The sequence below is a fragment of the Peromyscus maniculatus genome, chromosome 1 (genome assembly GCF_049852395.1).
Source record: "Peromyscus maniculatus bairdii isolate BWxNUB_F1_BW_parent chromosome 1, HU_Pman_BW_mat_3.1, whole genome shotgun sequence".
NCBI lineage: Eukaryota > Metazoa > Chordata > Mammalia > Rodentia > Cricetidae > Peromyscus > Peromyscus maniculatus.
In genome coordinates, this window is record NC_134852.1 from 124,359,120 (window position 1) to 124,366,894 (window position 7,775).

The 7,775-nt window shown below is 42.7% G+C and overlaps 1 pseudogene; it reads left to right on the forward strand.

Annotated features, from left to right (window-relative positions):
• Positions 1 to 551: 551 nt before the first annotated feature.
• On the forward strand, positions 552 to 4,395 carry LOC102918980 (large ribosomal subunit protein eL27 pseudogene; annotated as a pseudogene).
• The last annotated feature ends 3,380 nt before the right edge of the window (positions 4,396 to 7,775 follow it).

The following is a 7,775-nucleotide window of genomic DNA, read 5'->3' on the forward strand; positions in this document are numbered from 1 at the left end:
CTGAAAGTTTGATCTCCAACATTGCCCTTAAAGTCAACTCCAGATAGTTCAAAGACAATGCAAACCCTCAAACTCCAAAATGGTTAGAGGAAAGGCAAGGAAAACACCTTAAGACACAGTCTTAGGCAAGGACTCAGTTTCTCAGAAAATAGTCCTAGCACTTGACAAATGGGATCTCACAAAATTAAAAGGTTTCTGCACAGGAAGAAAACGATTAAATGAAGGGACAACCTAAAGAATGGGAGAAAATCTTTGCCAGCTATGCATCTGACAGGATTAACATCTAAACATATGAAGAAGTCAAAAGTAATAAGAAATAAAACAACAAATAAGTGAGCTAATAAGTTGAACAGACACCTCAAAAGGTGGAACACACATGACTAATAAACACAAGAAATAAATATTCAGTTTTACTTTTATCAGAGAAATGCAAATTAAAATCACAGTCAGATTTCTCTCACCTGAATTGGGATGGCAGTCATTAAGAGTATAAGTAATGGGAGTGGAAGTGTCCTTTCCTTTCTGCTGGGTACTGGCTCCTTGCTGTTGAAATGGGCAAGTTCATGAAACCTGGGAAAGTGATACTGGTCCTGGCTGGATGCTACTCTGGACATAAAGCCATCATCATGAAGAACATTGATGATGGCACCTCAGACCGCCCTTACAGCTATGCCCTGGTGGCTGGAATTGACCTCTATCTCCGAAAAGTGACAGCTGCCATGGGCAAGAAGAAAATTGCCAAGAGGTCAAAGATCAAGTCCTTTCTGAAAGTTTATAGCTACAATCACCTCATGCCCACAAGGTACTCTGTGGACATCCCCTTGGACAAAACTGTTGTCAACAAGGATGTCTTTAGAGACCCAGCCCTGAAACACAAGGCCAGGTGGGAGGCCAAGGTCAAGTTTGAGGAAAGATACAAGACAGGGAACGGCCGGGCGGTGGTGGCACATGCCTTTAATCCCAGCACTCAGGAGGCAGAGGCAGGCGGATCTCTGTGAGTTCCAGGCCAGCCTGGTCTCCAAAGCGGGTACCAGGAAAGGTGCAAAGCAACACAGAGAAACCTTGTCTCAAAAAACCAAAAAAAAAAAAAAAAAAAAAGACAGGGAAGAACAAATGGTTTCGCCAGAAGCTTCGCTTTTAGGTATATTTTTGTTCCAATCATTTAAAAAAAAAAAGGAATGTAAGTAATGGGCTGGGCAGTGGTGGCGCATGCCTTTAATCCCAACACTCAGGAGGCAGAGGCAGGAGGATCTCTTATGAGTTCGAGGCCAGCCTGGTCTACAGAGCAAGATCCAGGACAGGCACCAAAACAACACAGAGAAACCCTGTCTTGAAAAAAAAACAAAAAACAAAAAACAAACAAACAAAAAGAAGGAGAAGGAGGAGGAGAAGAAGAAGAAAGAAGAATATAAGTAATAATGGCTGGGCGTGGTGGTACATGCCTAGCACTCAGGAGGCAGAGGCAGGTGGATCTCTGTGAGTTCCTTGCTATGCCATGTCTGCATAGCAAGTTCCAGGACAGCGGAGCTACATAATAGAGAGAACCTGTCTCAAAAACCCAAAGTAAATGAATATAAATTTTAAAAAAGTAACAAGTACTGGCAAGGATATGAACAAAAGAGAATCCTTCTATGTGACTGGGGGGATTTCAGTTCAGTCAATATGGAAATCAGAATGCTGGTTATTTTTTGAATTATTCATTTTACTTGTTTATTTTTGAGACATGCTTTCATTAGGTATCTCATCCTGGAACTCACTATGTAGACCAGGCTAGCCTGGAACTCACAGGTATCTGTCTCTGCCTCCAAAATGCTGGGATCAGAGGCTTTCACCACCATGCCCAGCAGAATGGTGGTTCTTAAAAAAAAAAACTAAAAATTGATCTATCATATGGCCCTGCTTGACCATTCTTAGGTATTTACTCAAAGTATTCAAGTTGACATATAGAGACACTTGTATATCAATGTGTACTGTAGCTCTATGCACAGTGCTTAAATTGTGGAAACAACCTAGGTATAGGAATGTCTAATAGTATAGGAGTGGTAAAATGTGGCATATACATGCAATGGAACTTTTGCAGCCTTAAAGAAGAATTGAAGTTATTCATTTACAGGAAAATGGGTGCAACTGGAGATAACCACATCATGCAAATTAGGTTAGGTAAGTATCAGAAAGATAGATATTGTGTATTTTCTCTCATTTGTGGTTCCTCTATTTTATGCAGATAAAATCATATGTATCTATGATATGCAAGGAGAAGTAAAATTGTCTAGGGGGAAATGGTACTAAAAGGAGGGGGCTGAAAAGTTAGGTATTGGAATGGGGGAGTATGCTCCAAATATATTATATACTTGTGTATATCCTTTTGTATGTTAGCTCCTTTTCCATTGCTCTGATAGAATGCCATGGTCAGAAGCAACCCCCAGCAGAGTTTATTTGGACTTACAGTCCAGAGAATCTATAATGGCCAGATTACGAAGCTGAGAGAGTACATCTTCTCAACCACATGCAAAAACCAGAGAGTGAAGTTGCTATAAAGGTCATCTCCTCCAACAAGGCTCTGCTCCTAAAAGCTCCATAACCTCCCCTCAAAAATACCACCAACTAGGAAACAAGTGTTTGGATATGTGAGTTTGCTGGGGACATTCTTCATTCAAACTACCACAGTAACCTATTAGCATGAATAGTGAACATACACCAATGGACAAAATCCAGATAGATTGACAGCACTTCTTAGGATCATTGTGACAGTTAGGGGAATTTCTGATGTAAAGTGCTTAGGTTACAACTCGGCATGTGATAAGTAGTCCCTGAGTGCTAGCTGTCATCATCATTGCTTTGAGAATCCAGCTATCTTCTGAAAGCTGCTGTTGCTGCAGTGATCACTCCTACTGGGACCATCACAGCAGGTGTAATGCTTACTGTTTAGCTAACTCAAGAGCAGCAAACTGGAAGTGTACAGTGAGCTGCCCCCCTCCACTCCCGTTTCTCAAGTAACCCTTTTAGCAGAAAACCTAGCTTTAGAAGTCTTTCTAAATTTTTTTTTCCAAGACAGTGTGTTTTAGTTAGAGTTTGATTGCTGAGACAACATGACTACAGCAATTCTTACAAAGGAAAATATTTAACTAGGGCTGGCTTACAGTTCAGAGGTTTCGTCCATTAGCATCATGGCAAGAAGTATGGCAGTGTGCAGGCAGACATGGTGCTGGAGAAGGAGCTGAGAGCTCTACATCTTGATCCGCAGGCCCAGAAGACTGTGACACAAGGCCTAGCTTGAGCATATAAGACCTCAAAGCCCACCTCCACAGTGATACACTTCCTCCAACAAGGCCACACCTACTCCAAGGCCACACCTCCTAATAGTGCCACTCCCTGTGGGCTAAGCATTCAAACACTTGAGTGTATGGGGGCCGTTCCTATTCAAGCCACCACACATGGTCTTAGTGTGTATCTCTGGCTGGTCTGACTGGGGCTTGCTATGTAGACCAGGCTGGCCTTGAACTCAGAGATCCACCTGCTTCTGTCTTTTGAGTGCTGGGATTAAAGGCATATGTCACCATGCCTAGCCCTAAATATTTATTTTAACTTATTCTTTTTTGCCAGTTTTACCCATTTTGTTTGGTTACCAAGGTTGGTGAAGCACAGCAATATAGTACCTGTTAGTTATTTAGCTGCGTTGTGTTCTTACCCTGCAAGGAAGTGTCACGAAACACGACAGAATCCGCTTATAAGAGTTTTATTAGAGATAAAGGGATAGAGAGTGCGCAGGCCTGTGGGAGAGACACGTGCGTGGAGAAGAGAGAGGAGAGAACAGGGAACATGGTGCTCTGCTTTAAAACCGGCTGGGGGCGTGGCCAGGTCACGTCACTACTCCACGCATGTGCGTAGATCACATGGTCACGTTGCGCCATGTAGACGCCTTGACCCAGAAATAGCTATCTTGACCTGGAACTTGCTAGGCGGAGGTGTCCAGGTCTGCCGGGTATCCTGGTTACGAGAGACGCCCTGACCCGGAAATGCCTATCCTGACTGGAATTGGCTTGGCGGAAGTGTCCGCCTGGTATATGCGACCGTGGGGGCGTGTTGTGAACCTTTCAGTACCCCTTGAAAGACTTTGACATGCAGGGTGCCTGACAAAAGAAAAAAAACAGTTAGTAGGGTTTGAAGTACAGACACCTGGGGCTGGGAGGTGGCTCGGGTGGATGCAGTGGTGCCCACATTAGGTGAAATGGGAGACAGAGACAGGAGACTACTCCAGGTCCAGCTAGCTTGGTGTCTGCAGCAGTGAACAACAAAAAACCTAGACTCAAGCAAGGTGGAATGTGAGGACCCACACCTCACCTGAGGTTGTTCTCTGACCTCCACAGGTATGCCATGGTACACATGTGTACCTGAACTCACATACATATGCCACGCATGCACACAAATGCAGAAATATAAACTGAGATTGTTTTTCTTTTTTTTTTTAAAGATTTATTTATTATGTATACAGTGTTCTGTCTGCATGTATCCCCGCAGGCCAGAAGAGGGCACCAGATCTCATTACAGATGGTTGTGAGCCACCATGTGGTTGCTGGGAATTGAACTCAGGACCTTTGGAAGAGCAAGCAGTGATCTTAACCTCTGAGCCATCTCTCCAGCCCTTTTTTTTTTTTTTTTTTAAAGATAAGGTCTTTCTATGTAGCCTTGGCTGTCCTGGAACTTAGTAGCCTCGAACTCACAGAGATCTGCCTACCTCTGCCTTAAACTGAGATTTATAAAGAAAGACACCTTTCTTTAATGTATTTGAATAATAGTTTCATGTAGAAATTATTTTATCCCTTATAAGTGCTTTCTATTTTTTCTAAATAAACTTTAGCTTACTGTCCTAGCAGAATAAAATACATTCTGCTCTAGTTTTTAAAAATAGGAATGTATTCTGAGGTTATTTGGAAAAGTGCTTTCTGTACTAAAAACAAGTATTTCTTTCCCTATGGGCCACAGCCAGTGTCTGTTTGTCGGGGATGGCTCCAGGCTTCCCTTTCCTTTGGCCTGTTGCTGAGGTGGCTAAGGTAACAGGAGAAAGGACATTTCATGATGGAAATAATATTTTTATAAATAATTCAAACATATTCATCTGCTCTGTTCTATTTTTTTCCTCAAGGAGAGAGAAAAAGTCAATTCTGAAGTAGGCTAATGATGTCTCAGGTATTGTTCACAATAAAAGCAATGAGCCCTTTGGAAATATTTTCTAGAACTTCAGTCCTGAGCTAAGTGTGAAATTCCCTTCTCTGCTGTTAGGTGGCAATTAATGCCTTGGAAAAGGGGGATGGGGAACTCATTAAAAAATTAAAAATTCTTCCTTCACTCCATCCACTGTGCTTTGAAAGACAAGTGTATTTTCTTTGGTAGGGTTGGATTTCTCTGAAGGATACTCTGCTTCATCTTGTCCAGCTGAATTTGCATTCACTTCTCCCTTTCATTGTTAAGAATCACACATGCAAATCAAACAGCACTCTAGCCAGTGGAGAACAGATGGTATCTTGAAGGAGGTGGCTTCTACAGTGTGCTGGAAAGTGATAGAGAGAGGGAAATAATTGCTACAATTTCCCTCTAGGCTATTTTTCTTTTATTGTGTATTTTTCAATTTACTAGGGAAAAAAATCCCTACAAAAAGAATTTCAGTTGACCCATACTAACATTATGCCTAATGTAATTAATTATAAATGTAAGTAAGAATTACTTTTCTAGTGGCCTATAGGAAAAATAAATCTTTAGAAGACCAGCAAAGGGTGCACTATAGAAAATAAAAAGCAACTTTTCCTCCCAACTAATCTATCCAGATTCCCAGGAAAATTATTGAGACTCATTAAGAGTCTCTATATACCTTTAAATTTAGAAGATCTGCTCTCTTTCATATATATGGATATATCTATGAACACACACACACACACACACACACACACACACACACACACACACACACACACAGCGGGAATCAAACCCAGGGCTTTGTGTATGATGGCTAAGATGTCTTCTTTTGAGCCCAAGTCCCATTTCTCTAAGTATGTTTACTCGTGTATACATTGTCCCAGTGAACTTTTTGCCAAAAAAAAATATGTGTAGTAGTTGCTTGCTTTACATAAAATTCAAAATATCAAATCCCTGTCACAAGAAGAATATAGTTTGCATCTCAAACCTAAGACTCTCCAGGCCAGACTCAGTGAAGCCTAACACTGAAAAGAAAAGTTGCTGCTGGCACTCTGGGTCTTTCCAGCATCCAGATGGCCTGTCTGTAGCCTCGCCAGAACCAAACCCTTCCTGCTGCCTGTTCAGCTGGCCTTGGATGCCAGCCCCAGACTACACCAGCTTCCATACCTATTAACTCTTGATTGCCCAAGACTTTTAAGAAGGGGTAGGACTTCTAATGTGACTTTGGTTGAAAAGGTAAATCAAGTTTTAGTTTAGAAGCTGAGTTTATGTAATATCGATCCCTGTGACTTCCCTGCTCCATGACAGGCTTCCTCTCACAGCAGCTCAGGCAACTGTTGGCATGAGAGAAGCAGCATTCTGGAAGGGAGTGTGTGTGGGCAGCTTGCAGGTGAGGACAGGACTGCCAAGGCAGACCATGCGGTTTGTCCGGTGCCGACACCCAGTACCTGACTTGGGCCTTTCCAGAGCATTTGTATACACAGGGCTGTTCTGCTGTTTGGGGTGTGGTTAGTTTCAAAAAGCATTAAAAAAAAAAAAAAAAAAAAAAAAAAACTCATTGGCAAGACTTTCATGCAGCAAACAAGAATGCGTAATGGCAGATATAAAATGACCGTACATGGATTTAAGGGGGGACTTCTCTAAAGCAGTTGAGCCAGGAAAACAAACCTGCCCTGTGTTTTTAAAGCACCCTTGGAAATCTTACTAGAGGCAGCCATTGTTTTCGTTTGAATTTCACCAGGAGGTAATACACAGCAGCAAACTTGCCATGAAGGTAGAGATTCTCTGTGGCTTTACTCCTCTTCATCTAGAGGTGTTAGTAGTTCTCCTGCCAGGGTGCTTCTCAACTGGCCGGAAAAGGTATTTCCAGTTGAAGCTGTGACTCCATGTCACATTCATCCTTATACTTCTGTGCTCACTGTTATTTAAATTTTATTATTATTACTATTATTGTTGTTGTTGCTGTTGTCAAGAGAATCAGCGTGGCACAGTTGATTAGAGACCTGAGATAGCCAGGTCACTACAAAGTCCTGGTTTGGGGCTGAAGATGTAGCTCAGAGCCTCAGGGTCCATCCCCAGCACACAGAAGGTGGTGTGGTGGCGCTCATGGAGTCCCTGCACTCGATGGGTGGAAGAGAGAGGGTCAAAAATTGAAGGTCATCCTCAGCTACATAGCAACTTCAAGGCCAGCCTGGAATACATGAGGCCCTCTCTCAAACAATAAACAAATAAACAGCCTGACGGTGGTGGCACACTTTAATCCCAGCACTTGGGAGGCAGAGGCAGATGGTTCTCTGTGAGTTTGAGGCCAGTCTGGTCTACAGAGTGAGTTCCAAGACAGCCAATGTTAGTTATTTAGCTGCGTTGTGTTCTTACCCTGCAAGGAAGTGTCACGAAACATGACAGAATCCGCTTATAAGAGTTTTATTAGAGATAAAGGGATAAAGAGTGCTCAGGCCTGTGGGAGAGACACGTGTGTGGAGAAGAGGGAGGAGAAGAGAGAGAGAACCGGGAACATGGCGCTCCGCTTTAAAACTGGCTGGGGGTGTGGCCAGGTCACGTCACTACTTCACGCGTGTGCGTAG